This window comes from Felis catus, chromosome A1 (genome assembly GCF_018350175.1).
Source record: "Felis catus isolate Fca126 chromosome A1, F.catus_Fca126_mat1.0, whole genome shotgun sequence".
NCBI classification, from domain to species: Eukaryota; Metazoa; Chordata; class Mammalia; order Carnivora; family Felidae; genus Felis; species Felis catus.
The window spans coordinates 208,017,959-208,036,416 of NC_058368.1; the positions used below are offsets into that span (position 1 = coordinate 208,017,959).

The window sequence follows — 18,458 nt, forward strand, 5'->3', positions numbered from 1 at the left end:
GCTAGGTGAGTAGACAGTAATTATTTAATTGCTTTAGTTACTTACAGGCAGTTTTTGTGCCAAAACAAATTAGTCAGGGGGGTTGTTTTTGTGTTTGTTGTTTGTTTCTTTAAAGTTCAATTTATTAAGGTACACATTGGAAACTCAAGTTCTTGATTTTAAATTCTGCTTATAAATAGATTAAGATTTGTACATCTAGAAAATCTGAAAGATCATTTTTGAAGGCCTTAGATTAATATGTTGCATCACTTCCAAATGCAGTTAAACTACTTTAAATATTTTAGACTGTGTGTACAAATTTAATACATTTGATTTCCTTTTTAAGTAACTCAATTGCCTGATTTAACAAAACATCCTGAGTGCTTGAATCAGCTCTTAAAGAACTAACAGGTCACAATCTTAAAAGTGTGGTGGTTAAAAGAAAAGCTTAAGTTTTCTTAGATGTTTCAATGCTATATAAACTTAGTGAGGTTTCTACTTGAAGTCAAAAGTCTAAATTAGTTATCCACCTGACATTCAGGATGAAATTTCAACATTGATCTGTTTACAACTGAAATAGGCCAAATTATCCTAAGTTTTTCACATACCTAAAATACCAAACGTGCACAGATTCCTAAGGCAAAATATTAATGCTGTAGTTTTGATACTCTTAAACATTTCTATACTTGGTTTTACCTCTTTCTCAAATAAAAGGTATCGGGACAATTCAGATCATCCTGCCGTATTCTCGGAGTTTGGGGGGTTGCTTTCTCAGCTTGCTGGAGATTACACAGCAAGCAGAGATTTTGGTCTAGATACTGACTCAACCCTCACCTGTTGCCCCCATTGTCAAGAACGCTCCTTGCGGTGTCCCCAGGCATGGCTTTCCCTTTCATGTTGGACAATGAGTGATCCTGCTGTTCAAAGGAACTTTCAGCTTGCCTTCAATTTGATTGGTCATTTGATTGAATTTTACTTTTCTTTGGATCTTAAGATACGTAAAAGTATTTTATGTCAAACACAAAGCAGCCTTGAATTGGGAGATTCCTGCGTTGTCTGATTACCCCTATTTTTAGAACCTCACAACTCCTAGGAGTATTAAGATGTCAATGCGTGTTCTACTGTGGGTAGTGAGTCACTTCCATCTGTGACATGTGGACAGGCCTACCTCTACTTCACGGTCACATTTTAAGGGGCACCTGGGTGATTCGGTCGGTTGAGTGTCCAACTTCAGGTCAGCCGTGATCTCAGGGTTTGTGAGTTCAAGCCCCGCGTCAGGCTCTGTGCTGACCGCTCAGAGCCTGGAGCCTGCTTCCGATTCTGTGTCTCCCTCTCTCTCTGTTTCTCCCTCTCTCTCTGTCTCTGTCTCTGTCTCTGTCTTTCTCTCAAAAATAAACATTTAAAAAAAATGTTAAGTCACATTTTAAGATGAGGCCCTGGCCTTCGAGGAATGTGCGATTTGGCATTCTTTTCTCTTTCCAGAGCTCCTTAAAGAGGTACACTTCCTCAGATATACCTCTCGAAATCTCTCCTGCACCTGCCACAGGATGGCCAGTGTACCTGCAGGGGGTGTCACAGATACTGGAGGAAATGAATGGGAAATTATGGGAAACTGTGGACTTGAGTGGAAAGTTGAGGTAGAATTGATTCAGTAGAGACACAGGCTGAAGGTTAATCTTTGAAGAAGTCGAGCAGCACAGAGGGTGGAAACTGACAGAAAGGTAAGATCTAAGGAGGCATCCTGTAGGTCGATGAGAATGAGAGAGTTCAGAGAAACACGATAATAAGAAATAAATGGAGCGGGCGCTGACCGTAGCCAGCCTCTCTCTTACATGTTGTGGATGCGTTGACTAACTCACTTCCTTCTCCCGGCATCCCTAGAGGGCAGATGCCATCATTATTGCCATTTTTCCAGAAGGAGGAAAGAGCTGTACCAAAGAGCTTAAGTCACGTATTCTCGGACTGTGTGGGGGATGATTGAAGATCTTTCAGCAGACACTTCGGTGTGACCTGTGAAGAAGCAGCGGTGTCCCCCGAGCCCCCCTTCCCAGTCTTGCTGGCTGGGCCTGCCATCAGAGTTCGGTTCTGTCTGCCTGGAAGCCATCCTCTCATGCGAGGTGCTCGCCGGAGTGCTTGAGGATGGAGCAGGGCCAGGCCAAGCTTGCGAAACAGATTTAAGGCGAGGGTTTTGTGCCTGCTTGGCAATAGTGCTGCTTGTTTAGCAGAATTTGATCTCAGACTTGCTGCCATGGTAACGGGCACCTGTCAGTGAGCTTGTGCAGGGCTGCCTTACCTCTGATCTCCAGAGATTGCTATTGTCTCCCAGAAGCCCTGACAATTGCCTAACTACCCGACAGGACAGCCGAGGGCAGCTTGAAACTGCCCCAGGTCACATGGCTGCTAGGTGGCAGTGCTCACATAAAAGATGTCAGCAAGGCACTCATCTTTCATTTTTTATTTACTTATTAAATAAAAGGTATTTATTAGCACGGCACACTGCCACTCTGTCAGAGGAGGTGCACACAGGCCAGCAGGGTCCTGGCGAGGGGGCAGGGCTTTTGGGCAAAGGGCAGAACTAGAGACAGTAGTTGTTTTAAGAGGAGAGATTCCTTCGAGTCAGGAAAGGGGGTGATGGCGTGAAGGCCTAGAATTAGGCACCTCTAATTCTAGAGGTGGAGGGAGGAGAAGCTTCTGCCTGGTGGCTCACGTTTCCTTGGTGAAGCGGAGATCCAGGACTCGGGTTGAAGTAAAGGGGGTGGGATTGGTAGAGGGCTTAAGTTCAGCGGCGACTGGACAAAGTGCCTTTTGTTTGCCCCGTTCACAGTCGTCTGGGAAGCAGGGCTATCCGGGACCAGGAGGGTAGAGCTTCTCTGAAGAGAAGCCTAGGAGGCTGAGCATAGATGGCCCTAGGGTCTAGGTAGAGCGTTTGTCCCGACCCCTGGCACCTATTAAGATGTCCAGGTCATTCAATAGGAGGCCAAGGATCCCTGCCCGTCCTTCTCATGATCAGTGAGAAGAAGGACAAAGCACAGGCTGAGGGACCAAGTAGCCAGAGACACTTGCTCAGCAGGGCTCAGCGAGTCTGGAAGGGGAAGATGACGGGGCATTTTCCTGTCTCTTCCGAAAGTGCATGGGAGTTTTGGATGCGCGTCTTGAATTTTAAGCCTCCCTGAGGTCAAAGAGGAGGACAGTCAGTTCTGGAGGAGATGAAATGGCTTTGCCTTTTGTTTCTCTGCAAGAGCTGATGAATAATTCAAGGCAATGGTGAGGAAGTGGGCTCTGTAGGACAGGCCAGCTTGGAGCAGGTTCATCCTGGTGGGTTGCCGTGGGACTGAGCTCTGTCTCCATCTTGTATGCTCCTCAGCCTCCCTGGCCCTGAGCCCACATGGCTCCCGTGGAGCCGTGCTCCTTTTCAGCCAAGGGGATGAATGTCTGCTACAAAAAGGCCCTGGAAGAACTTCAAAACTCAGGCAGAGACAAGCAGGCGTGAAGAGGCCAGCTGCCTTCCTCTCAGGCATCTGCTTTGTACCGCGAGGACCAATGAGGGGCACTGCTAAGGGACGGGGAGAGGTGAGAAAGTGGGTTGGCCGGCTGGGGAATCCCACAGGCCTGCTGGACCTTGCTCCTGCCTGCCCATGTGTGGCCACGGGCTTCTTTCTCTACTCAGCTGGAGACAGTCTGTCCGGGACGGACAAAATGCACCTTTTAAGTAGCCCTTCCCCCCAGGACTTACCTTTGATCTCAATTTGCTGGTTCCCGTTTAAAGGAGTAGATGTCAAGAGCCCTCCAATGCAGCAGATGCCCACCTCCAGCTGGAACTGAATTTACACACCAGTAAATCAGAGAGTTAATAATCAAACTGTCTGGATTTTGCCTTCAAATTCGGCCATCAGTGTATTCTTATTGTATCCTGTAACACCTAAAAATACCTTTGAGGCACTTTAAGTACACAAAACACCACACTGCTTGTCTTTGTAAGAGTGGCCGTGCAAAGGTCCTGGCACCAACGCCTGATTACCCAACGCAAGAGCCGGCTGCCGCCTTCCTCACCACGTGGAAGACTTGAAGACTTGCCTAGGCAGCCACACGTGAAGGAAGAGAAAAGGGTGTCCGTGCAAAATAATGGCATTTCTGGGTGTCATGTTTTCTTTATGTAGGTATTCAGCTCTATGAAAGTGTGTTTAGCGACTCAGTCATAAACGAATTTGAGAACTTTTGGCAGTCAAACCAAGGTCTTGGATGGGATAAGGGAATGGATGTTGATCTCAGGAAACCCCTCATCAGTCTTCAGCAATGTTCCCCAAAATACAGAGGAAGGGAACCCCTGTGTGGGTGCAAATTCTCCTCCAGGACTCAACCTCCTGACTTAGAGCCACTCCCTGCAGTCAGCGTGGTCTGACCCCTTTTTGGTCCCCCAGGAAAAATTAGACATCTTCATTCGAACAGAAGTCCTCACTGTTTTGTAAAGTAGTGCTCCCCCTCTCCAAATAAAAACATGGACCTGAGAGTAAAGGAATGGTGTCATGGTACTCTGAGTGTGTGTGTATACTGGGACGTGGGGGAGGGGCCCTGGGGGAGTCACTACAAACACAGAGCCATGAGAATCTGCTCATTCATTTAGCAAGCACAGATCGAGTGCCCACAGAATAGCTTGATGTAGGAATTAGATGAATTGAGACAATAGTAACAATGATAATAGAACACTTTCTATGACTAAACTCTATTCCAAGCGGCTATGATCTGAATATTTGTGCCCCCCCCCATCAAATTCATGTATTGAAATCAAACCCCTAAGGTGCTGGTATTAAGAAGTGGGGCCATTGGGGCGCCTGGGTGGCGCAGTCGGTTAAGCGTCTGACTTCAGCCAGGTCACGATCTCGCGGTCCATGAGTTCGAGCCCCGCGTCAGGCTCTGGGCTGATGGCTCAGAGCCTGGAGCCTGTTTCCGATTCTGTGTCTCCCTCTCTCTCTGCCCCTCCCCCGTTCATGCTCTGTCTCTCTCTGTCCCAAAAATAAATAAACGTTGAAAAAAAAGAAGTGGGGCCATTGGGAAATGATTCGGTTGCTAGAGCAGAGCCCTTATAAATGGGATTAATGCCTACAAAAGACACCAGAGAGTTCCCTTGTCCCTTCTGCCATGTAAGGGCACAGTGAGAAGATAGCCGTCAGTGGGAAAGCTGACTCTCAGCAGACACAGAATCTGCCAGTGCCATAATCTTGGGCTTCCCAGCAGCCAGAACTGTGAGAAACCCATTTCTGTTGTCCTTAAGCCTCCCGGTTTGTGATATTTTTTATTATAGCAGGTGAAGAAAGTAAAGCACAAACCCTCCTATGTTTTGGGAAATGTGTAATTTGGTGAAGAGGAACACTGTATACCCAGTTACCAGAAAACACAGGAAGATATAATCAATATTATAAGGGGGGGGGGGGGGGGGAAGAAACAAAGAAACTATGGAATTGCCCGAGAAGGAGATATAATTTCTGAACTTGGAGGCAGGAGGTGGGAAAGGCTTCCTGGAGAAGAGCATTCCTTCTCCTTTCTTGGTCCCATTTGTGAGCCAAAAGACAAGCTGTATTAAGTCTAATAAACCTAAGAATAGTTCTAGAGATTTAACTGCCCTGGTGTTTGGAATGAAATTAGATTAAACAAAGAACCGATGTTGGCATCTTCTGACTTGCCAGAAGTTCACGTCTACGGAGTCTTGTGAGGAGCCCACAGATGCTCCACTGCCTGCTGCTTGTGAGGCCACCTGCTCTTGAGTTTCAGCCTCCTTCGAGGTATAGAATCTCTCCGAAATAGTCTCTTACTTGGGATTACTGATTTTATGTTTCATTTGAGTAGGAGTGTAGGAAAAAAAAGAGCTTTCTTATTTCTTTTCTCTGCAATAAACAATTTTCAACAATACTATTGGTTAAATAGTCATCTGTGATGTTACCTTTAGGATATAATCATCATTTATTATATTCCTTATTCCTTCTGTGGAAAAACCAACTCGTTTGTGATGAAAAGGAGCAAAAGAATATTATTGCATAAATATAGAAGTTATTTCCAAAAAAATTGTTAACTATCTTTTTTTTGAGACATTGTTGGGGCAGAGAAGGCAAAGATGAGTTCTGGTCCTGAACATCGATCAGTTCAAAATATAAAAGGAGCAAAGCAAACACACACACACACACACACACACACACACACACACACACAATGAGGCAGCTGCTAAAGAGAAGCTGCAGAGAAGGAAATGCCCCCGGGGGGTGGGGGTGGGGGGACTTCACTGTTTCATTTCACTGCACACCTTCCTGTGCTGGTGCCCTGAACCCCTGGTAATCTGCATAAAAGAGACAGGGCAGTCATTTTGAGTTGTTTCTGTCCTATCCAGAGAATCTAGCCAGGTTAGGTAAAGTGACAGGCTAGGGCCAGGATTTTAGAACTTGTAAATATTCGGCTGCCTGTCTGTGAGTTGACCATGGTGACAGTTAGCCATAGGCCTTTGCAGATGAATTTCCCAAGGATTTTCAGATTATTGAGTCCAGAGAGCCTCCCGCAGGGGCAAGGAAGTCACATTATCAGATTACCAGAAAACAGGGGAATCTAAGGGTTTAAATGAATGATGGGACACCAGGAGTGACTGTCAGACTGGTTTCTCATAAACACTTCTGTTTCCAGGATGTGCAGGGAAATGGGGTGGCTTCAAGCATGTGTGACTTCAGGGAAGAGGGAGGTGGTTTTCCAAGTGTATCTTTGATCCCTTGCCCCTGTGTTTGCACATACACCCATGAACGCTCTTCGAGCCTGCAAAAGCCACCCCTCTGCAGTGGACATCCATCATGACATCTAACTGCACAGCACTTCCCCAAGACCCCGTGTGGGTTTGAAATTTTCCTGATTTCTGATTCCAGTTCCCCAGGAAGGAGCGAGAAATCGTTCCCCAAATTCCTTTGCAGCTGGATAGAAGCATAGGCCTGGCCTCCTTAGATGCATGCATGCAAGACTTTGATTAGAAGGAGAGTTTGCAGAGTCCAGAGTGCTGAGTAGAAGACTTTCAGTTAGGGTGACAGAGAGACACGGCGTCTACGGAGGCAGAGGTGACGATGGTTCCAGGTACAGTTCCCGAGACTGTACCAGCAGTCTCTCCTGGAACAATTAGCCCGTGAAATAGCCAGTGTAGTGCAGTGACCACAGTTGGGGTAACCACAGTGAATTCTGTCTGCAACCAAGCATCTGTCTAACTCTCTTTGTACATATAGGGCGTACCAAGAACTCAGCAGAAAAGTGAATATTTTCATGTAATGTTTTAGTCAACATTAAAATATTCCAGCCTTGCCAAAAATGTATGCATGTGTTTTATCCTTACTTCAAAGTCAAAGAAACAGAAAAGTCTAATGATCCACTCAAGTGATATAGCACACCCAGATTCAAGCTAGAACCCGGCTTTCTGACTCCTAGTGCTTTCCTTTCTCCACAAAGTCTTGCCTCAGCATGTAAAGAGACTTGGATCTCATTCCTGATTGAAATTCAACTAGAAATTCTCAAAAACACAACAACCCTTCCAAGGAGCTGTTGGCTTAGGGTGCTCACATGACAGTGAGCAGGGTTGGGACCAAGGTGAAGAAGTACAAAATTTAATGGGCACCAAAAAAGGCAGTGATCCAGGCAATATTTTCATGCAATATTTTAAAAATCGAACTGAATGAAAAAAGCCATGATGAGCCAAGATCAACATTTTAGATACAAACAGGATCAGGCTGCATGATTATTCGCTTTGTCCCAAGTTCCGATAGAGTTCTGATCCTGTCTTTTGGGAACTTACACATGTTATTTTAAAATAAGTTAACGACCCAGATTAAGCCACCTAATTGCCTTCTCAGATGTTCCAAGTTTGAATCTTTCCCTTCCAGTGTGTGAACTTTCTCCAGCAGAATACATAGCAGCATCTCTCTGTGAGCATTCCTGAGCCCATACATTTGGATTAGATCAGAATATCTGCGTCCAGGCCTGTCTGGATCTTGCAGAAATATTAGCTCTGGCTGAATCTCCAAAATAACAGAGTAAAGGAGACAGAACGAAACCAAAGGAGACATAAGATTAAATTGTAATGAATATCTGGGCTGTTGGCTGTCCAGCACCTATACGTAGATGCCTGGATAAGTCGTAACGATGATAATGGCGATTAACATTTATTTGCCACTGTTCCAGAAACTGTGTAAGACACTTTAAACAGCTGATGGTTCTTGTCACAATCTGTGTAAGGTAGGAGGAGCTCATGGGGAAAGTGACGTTGAAATCCCTAGTTGACAAGTTCCAGAGCCACAATTCAAGCCCAGGTCTCACAAACTCTCAGGTTCAAGGCTTCCTGCTACAATCTGTTTCCTTTCAAGAAAGTGGACTTGTTACCTTCAAGAAATCAAGGAGGCTGAGGACTATGGAGCACCCAGACGGGACTTGCCCAGCAAGCCAATGGATGTCATTCTACTGATGGCCTCGGGAAAGCCTCACCTTCTCTTTGATGAGTGGGTTGCACTCTCTGTCCAGTGACCAGGCACCACTGAATTATCCCTGCCATGCTGCAAAATCTTTCTTGTCCCAAAGGATAGCCTTACAGATGTGTATGCTCATTACATTATGCTGGAAGTTCTAATACAACAAGAACATCTTCAGAAGGCATCCTGACACAGATGGGGAAACTGAGGCTCGGGTAAGTAAAGCGATTGCAATACTGAAAACTGGGGCTAGAATCCAGTTCTCCTGACCCCCGGGTAGATAGTAGTCCTTCACTGCACCATATAGCCACTCAGAGTAAGTCTGCACCCTATGTGTCCAAAAGACGATGCTTCATCACTGAGGCTTGAGACTCTCCTTCAAAGAGTTTGTAGGCCAGAGTTCAAACACTGGCATCTTATGGGCCAAATCTAGTTTGCAGGTGTGCTTTTTTTCTTAGTTTGAAAAATGTTTTTTTAAACATTTGGACTAGCTGATACCCTTTTAAAAATCCAGGGTTTTCAGATACAAATCCAGATATCTGGCTTCTTTTGAAAAATTCCAAGATCGGGACACATTGGAACCATTTTCAAAGATGACAACTATTGGCCAGGACTGGTGGCATGTTGGAGCCCACTCAGACTGACTCATAAGAACCAAATACAAAGTGTTCAGGAATGTTGAAAGCCAATTGTTAAACACTTGATAGCCTGAAACCATCCATAGTGGGATGATTTACTCAACAGATATTGGCCAAACTACAAATTAGAGCTTTTATTTCCCCTGTCTTGACCTGCCTTCCTCCTGCCCTCCCTCTCTTCCTTCCTTCCTTCCTTTCTTTTTTCTTTCCTTCCTTCATTCTCCCCTCCTCCCTCCATCTTTCCTTCTTTCTGTCTCTGGCTCTCTCTTTCTCTGCTCTCGCTCACTTGCTTACTTACTGTTTTTTCTCCTTTTCTTGGAGTCCCAGTTTATCACCATAACGCTGGCTGGAACTTAAAGGGGATTCATGTTGTTTAGAAAAGCACAGTCCTGCTGGGCCATCTTCACTTGCTTATGTTATCCCCTGGCTAGGGAAGGCACTGGAATTTTCATCTCCTGTAATAGACTATGGATATAAATGGTGATCTTCTAAAGCAAGCTTGTGCATTGTTGAGTCAGGGAAAAGAAGTCGGTCACCACAATCTGGACTTTAAGCTCTTTTAAAACATTTCTTATTCAAGTATAACACAGATGTGCAAAACCTAAAAGCCCAGCTCAAGGAACTATCATAAAGTGAGCTTCATTCAATAATATTCAATTCAAGAAAGAAAATATTGACAGTATAAGCAGAACTTCCTCCTTTTCCCCCTTACTGCTCCCTTCCTCCTTCCCAAAGGCAACCATTCTCCTGACTGCTGACACTATAATTTAGTTTTTCCTACTTTTGAACTTGATGTAAATGGGATCTAGAGTGTATATATATTCTTTACCTCTGGGTTCTTTGATTCAACCTTCTATTTGTGAGTTCCACTCATTTTTTGGAATGGATGAATGCCACGGTTCTTTCTATGAATATTCCACAATTCATTCATTCATTTTACTACTGGGTGGTTTCCAAATTGAGCTATCTTAGCCCAGGTTCCCCCAAAAGGAGAGCCTGAGACAAAGGTTTACCTGTGAAAACTTCATTTGAGAATGGTTTTCCTGAGAATTGGTATGCAGGCCAGGTAGAGTGAAATGGAAGAAGGGAAGCCCCCTCTGGATGTGTTTCTAGGTTAACCACCACCATGGTCGGCTGGTGCTCAATCCTGTCAGGGTCTTCTGAGGGACTGTATGCAACGCATTTCAGAACCGCTCACCAGGGAGAACAGCAGTGGAAACATTTGTTCATTGCCCATTGGCTCCTGCCCCCCGTTGGTCAAGGATGATCCCATCAGTATAACTTCTCTTCTTCCAGGTTATGCACGCGTGAGAGTTTCGAGGTTATCCCAAGGCAGAGAGGCTGTGTTGCAGGAAGTCAAATGTATGTGGTGCAGGTCCTAGACACGGCATTACTGATTTCACCCACAAGAAGCCAAAGTCTGCATGAAACCACCTGTGTCAGCAAAGGTAAGCTCAAGTGGATTTTGAGGTTGTGCAAACGAGATGCTCGTGTATTGGCTTTTTTGAATCTGTGAGCATTTTTACACATGTGGCTTGGTGCACATGTGTACATATTTCTGTTCGTCTATTCGTAGGAGTGGAATTGTTGGAACAGAAGATATTTACATATTTAAGCTTAGGAGATATTGCCAAACAGTCTTCTAAAGTGCTCATATTTATTTCCATTCCCACCAGCCATGTATGAGAGTTGAAGTTGCTCCAACATTTTGTGTTGTCGTATCTCTTTTTAAAATATCATTTAAATGTATATGTGTATATATATCTCACTTTCTAATGGCTAAAGATTATTGCCAGAATGTGTCTCCTTCTCTGCTTGGTTCACTTAGCACCACATTTCACTCTGGTCACTTGAGTGCTGTTGTATCCTGGGCTGCAGATGTGCTCATGTATTCTGGGCTATTGTGGTGAGATCAACAACTTTGCACTTGACCTCAGTGGCAATCCAAAGAAAACAAAGGGAAAGGAACAAGACATTTAACATCCCCAAAAGAAGTCACCATAATTGATTATATTTCATTTATCAGGAAACCATTCCAAGTCTTTGACTAATTTGAGACTCCCCGTTGTGATAGAGAATCTCTTCCTTTATGAGATGGTATAATCCTTGCCAGCAGTATCCAGGGGCCTTCTCTGCTCAGAGTCTTCTCTGCTCTAGGCTGTCTGTAACATGTACTCTTTAATAGAGAAACAGGAAGGAAGGAGAGACCACCTTTCAAGGTCCGGCCCCAGACTCCCTTTCTCCTTAGTTCCCACCCAAGGTGGACCACCCCTGACTCCTCTGTAATGCAACGAAACAGTCAATGCTCTCATTCTGAAGTGCTCCCTTCACTTCCACTGACCATAATAAAATTTTGGCCTAAGCTTCAGAGGAACACCTCCTAGGAGATGCACCAAGTCTTGGAAAACCATGCTCAAGTATCTGTAGCTTCTAAGCAACACTTCCAAAGATAGGGAATTGGGTTACCTGAATTATAAGTGGGAAGCGTTCCTACTTAAGAAGCCTCCAGAAGCTCCCCGAGTTCTTTCTCCTCTGTGGCCTGCTGTGGCCATTCCACTTCCTGACCACTAAGAGCATGGGCTCTTCAGTCCTGCCTCCACCCTTTGTGCTGGCCCAGCCCACCCGGCCTCTGACACGGGCCATTCCTGGGCACACTGCTGGCCCACCCTGCTATGCCAGGCCATGGAGATGTGTCTACAGCGGGGTGACCTGGGGATCCTGGTGGGTCCTCTTCCCTAGAAAGATGCTTCACCCACTCAGGGAAAAGGGCTCTTTCTTTACTGTGGCAAAGGGAGGTCAAACTGAGCCCAACTTTTGCACCGTTAAGCATCCGGGAGGTATCCTCAGGTATCTCAACACTCTGTCATCTGAGGAAGAAGGCACAAGCTTATGGCAATTTTCTTTTGTACCTCTTCTCTCTGGAGCAGGGCGAAGCTGGCTTGCTCTTGAGTACTTCTACGTTTCATGACTCTAAACATGCTGACTCCCCATACCTGTCAGAAGCGGGTAGTGATAAGGGTGAATGGGGAACGAGGCTTAAGAGCTTTATCCTAAAACCGCCCTGCGGTAAGAACAGCCATATCCATTGTTGGACTCACTGTGTGTGCTTACCGGGCACGTTCCGTACCTCTATCTCATTTAATTCTTGCAGCTCTTTGAGGCAGCTCCTAGAATGAACCCAACTTAAAGCTTGGGGAACTGCCTTTACATAGCCATTTAGGAAGGGGTCACAGTGGGATTCAAACCCCGGTAGGGGCCTCCACAGTCCACACCCTCAGTGACTATGTTGTACTTTTTCTTGCTCAGTCACCCAAACAGGGACTCTCAACTCCTGGCTACTTGCCTTCATCACCTTCCTTTATGGTCCCTGCTCCCAGGATTGTCCTGAAAATGACTCCAGGGACTTTGTTTGGGACATATCCCCACCCCTTGTCTTCTCCCCAAGGCCCCCCGAACCTCTTGAGATTGGAGTCGTGTTTTGAGCTGTGCACTGGTGGAGACCGTGGTCTACATGGGTAGACCTAGACTCTCAGCTTCAAGCCCAGTTCTGCCACTTAGCAGAAGTGAAAACTTAGCATGTCATCAGACTCCCTAAGGCTTGTCTTCTGCGTTTGTACCACAGGATAATAGCAGTGACTGCCTAATAGTGCTTTTCATAGGATTAGAGAGGCTGATGCATGTCAACACTTAGCACAGTATTGGGTGTCCTGAAGGGTGCAGGGAATACCCACTTTTCTACTAACAGAATTCCTGTTCAGTTTTTGAAAGCTTGAGGTTAGAAAGTACAAAAACAGATTCCCTTTTGATTCCTAATTTCTCCAAGTTTTGTTTCGCTTATCCACATTTTAACACCACTGCTCCCTGAAGCCACTTCACGTGGTTTTTGAGCACTCCCTGCTTTTCTATCATGCTTCTTTTGACACACAAGGACTCAGCTCTTTTGTCTGTTTGGAGAGGAGACAGCTCTTCCCAGCGGCCCTTGGTCAAAGCCTGTGCCATTGGTATAGGCCTAGGGGATTCACAGTGCCTCCACTTAAATTCAGCAACTCAGAGGCTCGGTCCACATGCAGGGTGTGGAACCTTTGTGAAGTCCTGAGTAATAGCAGATTACCACCTTACATCAGAGTTTTGGTTGTCCCCCCGCCCCCCCCTTCTAGACTTCAGAACTGGGTTTGACTAACAGCCTGAACCAGTGCACCTATCAGAAGTATAGTGAGAGCCCCAAGGTCAAGCCTCATATATATAGCATTAACTTTTCTAGTGGTCACCCATTTGAACAGGGAAAAAAGAAAGAGGTGAATTAATTTTAACAATATATTTTATTAAGCCCAATATCCAAAATATTATCAGAATAACATATATTTAATATAAAAAAATTATTCACTAGGGGCGCCTGGGTGGCTTGGTCAGTTAAGTGTCCAACTCTTGGTTTAGGCTCAGCTCATGACCTCATGGTTTTGTGGGTTCGAGCCCTCTGTCAGGCTCTATGCTGGCAGCACAGAGCCTGCGTGGGATTGATTCTCTGTCTCCCTCTCTCTCTGCCCCTTCCCACTTGCACTGTCTCTGTCCCTTCAAAAATAAAATAAGCTTTATTAAAAAAATTATTCATGCGATAACATGTTTTTTAATTTGTACTAAATTTTAAAATCTCTGGGGCGCCTGGGTGGCTCAGTTGGTTGGGCGTCTGACTTCGACTCGGGTCACGATCTCACGGTTTGTGAGTTTGAGACCCTGTTGGACTCTGTGCTGACAGCACAGAGCCTGGAGCCTGCTTTGGAATCTGTGACTCCCTGTCTCTCTCTTTTCCCCTTGCCCACTCACTGTCTGTCTCTCAAAAAATAAACAAATGTTAAAAAAATTTGAAAAAATAATAACATTTAATGCGTAGTTTACTCTTACAACACATCTTAATTTGCACTGGCCCATTTCGAGTGCTCAGCAGCTATACGTGCCACTGGCTGCCATTAGTGCAGCTCTGAGCCATCAGTCCCCATGGTCCCAGCCTCCTTAGACATTTCCTATGGGAGGTCTACCCATGAGGGTTGGCTTCTTATCCCAGAAGTGCTGTACAGCTCATGTCCAAGGTTCACTTTCTTGTCTCTGATAAGTACATACGATGGTGCTTGAAGTAAATCTCACACTTACGCTAGTGCAGTGGTTCTTAATCAGGAAGCATATCAGAATTGCACATCTGAGATTCCTCAAAGTGCTTTTCTGCTCCAGGAGTCTAGCATAAATTAAAATCACCGAACCAGAGGCGTGTGTATTTTGATTCTGACACTGTCTCCGCAGCCAGACCCTGCCACCACCTTCCCAAGTGAGAATCGCCATCTTGGTGGCTTTTCAGACAGATGGCACCCAGATGAGTAGTTCTGAAATGAAAGTTTCGAAGATCAAAATAATCGAACTTCTAGCAGGGCCCGTTCTATCTGCTCCTTGATTCCCTGGCCTTTCAAAACAAGGTTTCTGTCCAGTTAACACATAAAGGCTCCGAATTGACTTTCTTTTCCTCGGTGGTCATCACGATCTTCCCCAACATCTGTCCCTTTGCCTCCTGTATTTCAGGCATATGAGACATTGCAATAGCTGAGTACATATAGCACATCAAAGGTTGGAGTGCAAATTGAATCGAGGTCTTCCATATCTTATCAATTTACTCAATAACATTGTCTTTCTCTGTAGAGGTTACTCTTTTATGCACATAAATGAGAATTAGAACATCTCTGTCCTGTTCCTCTCGTGGTATAGCTGTGCGATGATGCATGCTGCCGTCCATTTCCCTGGAACATTTGCCATAAATTTGCTTTTAAAAGACATTCTCTTACAATACTGTCGGTGGCCCTTGCATTAAAAATGAGAAAAATATGGAAACATGCATTAAAATATTCGGAAATAAATGGCTTCTTTATTACATAAAAGCTCTCATGTGTCTCAAAGGTACTGAGAATAGAATAATTTATCGTAAATGAGATTATTATTGCCGGGAAAAGGTCTATTTTAATGCCAGTTTTCTTGGGGATTAAACCAAACCCTAACGGTCCACTGGGGGTGTTCATAAATGTGTAAGTCAAATGCTTAAAAGCCTTAAGTGGAAAATACATGCTGATGTAGCATCTTTGGGAAGACAGAACACATTCTGTTTGTTCTTATCTCTGGGGGCGGGGGTTCAGCTCCAGTGTCCAGAAACAAAGTGAAGATAATGCCTCCTCTGAAACCCAGATGAAAATCTGCTGTGCTTTGGGGGTTGAATTGCAACGTCAGAGCCTCAGACTCTCAGCCCAAGGGTCTCCAGCAGCCGGGTGGTATCCAGTATCAGGGACACACTCTGCAAAACCAAATATTGTCCTGAGAAAATGTTATCCTGTCGTCCTCTCGGGCACATGTTTCGTAAGAAGATAAATGGGGACTCAAAAGGAAAACTGCAAATCTGGAGTTTTAGAAAAAGAGTGAATTATATTTTCTGATATAGCCAGAAAATAGGGTGTTCTGGTTAACATGCGTGATGGATATGTGGCCGACTTTTGGAGACTCAGAACGTGATCGAACGCATTTCTCCTGAAAACCGTATTGAATTAATACTATGTATATTAACTTATATTATTTATATTGATTAATATTAATTTGATCTTTATGTGTTAAATCAGGGTCATCTTTATAAATATTAATTATCATTGTACAGTAACCGAGCAGAGAACTAGTGATCAGAATGCCACTTAAATCACCTTCTATGGGACAGTTTTAATGGTCTTGGAGGGGAGAAATCCAACCTTATGCACTAAGCCAGGGTGTCTGATGACTTATGCAAGGGAAGAGAAGAGTAACGGGCATTCATTTTGCTGCCATTCTAACTTCCATGGAGACTGGCATGCTGGTGATTGTATTTTATACTCCCTATACCATAAAGGCTTTATTCCATAACCCAGCATTGTGATAACAGATGAAAGGAACCCCGTAGGTCACTCTCCTAACTTTCTCATTGTCATTTGCTAAAAGCACCCTTTATCCCATGTCCTTTTGCAACTTCGTTTCTAGTCAGTACGTTGCCTCCCCTCTGGAAAGATCCCGTGGAGCTGGGCACTAACATTGTCATGACTGTCTTGTTTGGAGGGATGAGAGGGAGGGTGTGGGCAGCCAGGGTCCTGGACCGGAAGAGAGGAGTTGGCAAGGAGGAAGTTTGGCTTCAGGACAGGCCCCCCAGGACAGATGCCTTGGCAGTCTATTTAAGTCCTTGGATGTCTGCACTGGGGATGTAACAAGAGCCAATATTTATTAAGCATTTTGTGTGTGCCAGGACCTGAGTATTATCTCCTTTAATCCTAACGCAACTCTGTGAAGTAGGCACTATGTCTCTGTTTTAAAGATGAGGATTAAGGCTCAAGAACATTAGGTAAATCCCGAGTCCACTCGTCAACTTCGTGGCCGATCCACGTCGTGCGTCCTCTCAGAGCTTGAGCCCAGACCTCTCTGCCCCCTGCCCACTCTGACACATGGCTTCCTTCTTTATCTTTATCTTTTCTGTCTCTCTCCTTTTTCAGGTAATGAAGACTTCAGAGAATGTGTTAATGTTATCTCTATTCTTTTCAGACTTAAAGAGCAACATGGCAGTTTTTGGGCTAAGATTCACGGAGCCCAAATTCATGCCTTTGTATAGCCATCAACTCACCATGTCATAGTGACACGAGACCACTGGGCCTCGGTTCGCCCATCTGTAAAATGAGGGACTTGGACTAGATGGTACCCGGATGATTTGGTCTCTGACATTAGGTGACTCCCCAGGGTCTAAGAGGGGCTGTTGGGCATGACTGACGTGGGCGATCCTCACCTGAGCTCCACATGCCAGGAGGACAGCCCTGTGATTGCAGCAACTAGACCTCCCAGCCCCAGATCCAAATACCCGCCACCCAAATCATTGGGTGACGATAAGTTGCAATAGCAATATGAAACCTGTAGCAGAAATTCAATGATATGGAAAATATGGTGGGTAAACCCACGCCTACCTGTTTGTGGAGGGTGAGGCACATCAGGAACGTCTTTATTTCCAACCTTGCCTTCAACACGCAGACCCTGAACCACTGACCTGCCCCAAGCTCCTGCAGCAAAATAAAGCTGAGAGCAGGGTTTCTGTTCTAAGAACATGCCCGGGACTCTGGCCTGGAGAGCTGACTTGCATATTTTCCACATGCATTTGCTTATTGCCTTTTGTTAAGTGGTTCCAAGTCCAGTTTGTAAAATGAGAGACCGCATCAAACCGGTGCGGATAGGGTAAGTGCATTCCCATCCAGAGCAAAGGCGGTCACTCATAGGAAGCGTGTTTTTAAACCAGTGCATGCAAACCCTTCCCAGTTTAGGAGAGAGAAAGCATAATTAGGCCAACTTGCCAAGGTGAGAAGCTTGCCTTTCCTTGCCTTTAATGGGGGCAGCATACTTTGGAAATGAGAAGTGCCAAATGGTATGTAATTTTTAAAATCTTGTCCGTGTTTAATAGTTAATGCTAGTTTTCCTTCCATTCTTCCCCACACCCTCAATATCTTCCCCACTCAAGTATGAATCTTTGACAGCCTCTCAGGAATTAGGATATCTTCAGCTGTTTACACAACTGGACATTAAGTCTAGTGAAGAAGACATTTGGGGAAAAAAAAAATTACCTAAGAAAACAGAAATGTTGTTTGCCTTAGGGTTATATTTTGAGGCTCCATGGTATTCTCTGAAGGTCTTTGGTAAAAGCTTTTTGGTAGACCGAATGGATGGGGTGGAGAGGGTTGACAATTATTTGCAAAGTAGGAATAAGTGAAAGCATGTGGTAAATGACACCTGGCCTCCTGGCCTCCTTGTGCTGGAAGGCATCTGCTGTGCTTGTGAGATAAGATAAAACTCTAATGCAAATACTAATTTAGTTTCTCCTCTTTTGTGCTGGCCTGCCTTGTTGTGTTATCTCATTTTTGTAGGCTGGACCCTGGTACCCTTTGAGATTTTCTAGGCGGGTAATTGTTGTATTTTTGCGCGTGGTGGATCTTGTGCATGGAATGGAGATCACCTGACCCTCTCTCTGCCTCTCCTCTTCCCTTCTCTATGCCCTACCTGCCTGACTTGGAGGCAAAATAAGCCGTCACTTCAAGAAAGCCATTATTCAAAGTGGATCGAATGACCAGCCACCACAGAGAGAGCTGGCATCAGCCTTGTATTGCTAATCATTGCTAATCATGAAAAAGCAGATGGGGACTGTGCAGGGGAGGGAGGGTTTACAGCAACACAGATTTGGAGCACTTCCTGGGTGAAGGGGGAGGTGAAGGGGGGCTGGGGAGCGACAGCTGCTGCAGTGGGCCCTCTGGGTCAGTGGTTCTTCACTTCCTCAGGGCGCAAAAGA

The 18,458-nt window shown here is 45.1% G+C and overlaps 2 long non-coding RNA genes across 2 annotated transcripts in view; one reads left to right on the forward strand and one right to left on the reverse strand.

Moving 5' to 3' along the window:
• LOC111556514 overlaps nucleotides 1-18,458 on the forward strand; it is a 77,295-nt gene that overhangs the window by 28,553 nt on the left and 30,284 nt on the right. Inside the window, exon 4 of the long non-coding RNA XR_006585729.1 lies at nucleotides 10,391-10,542. This is a non-coding gene — a long non-coding RNA (uncharacterized LOC111556514). The remainder of the gene's footprint in view (nucleotides 1-10,390; nucleotides 10,543-18,458) is intronic.
• LOC109491920 lies at nucleotides 14,978-17,387 on the reverse strand. The gene is made up of 2 exons (XR_002145548.3): nucleotides 17,092-17,387; nucleotides 14,978-15,419 (listed from the first exon to the last, which is right to left on the reverse strand). It is a non-coding gene; the product is annotated as an uncharacterized LOC109491920 (long non-coding RNA).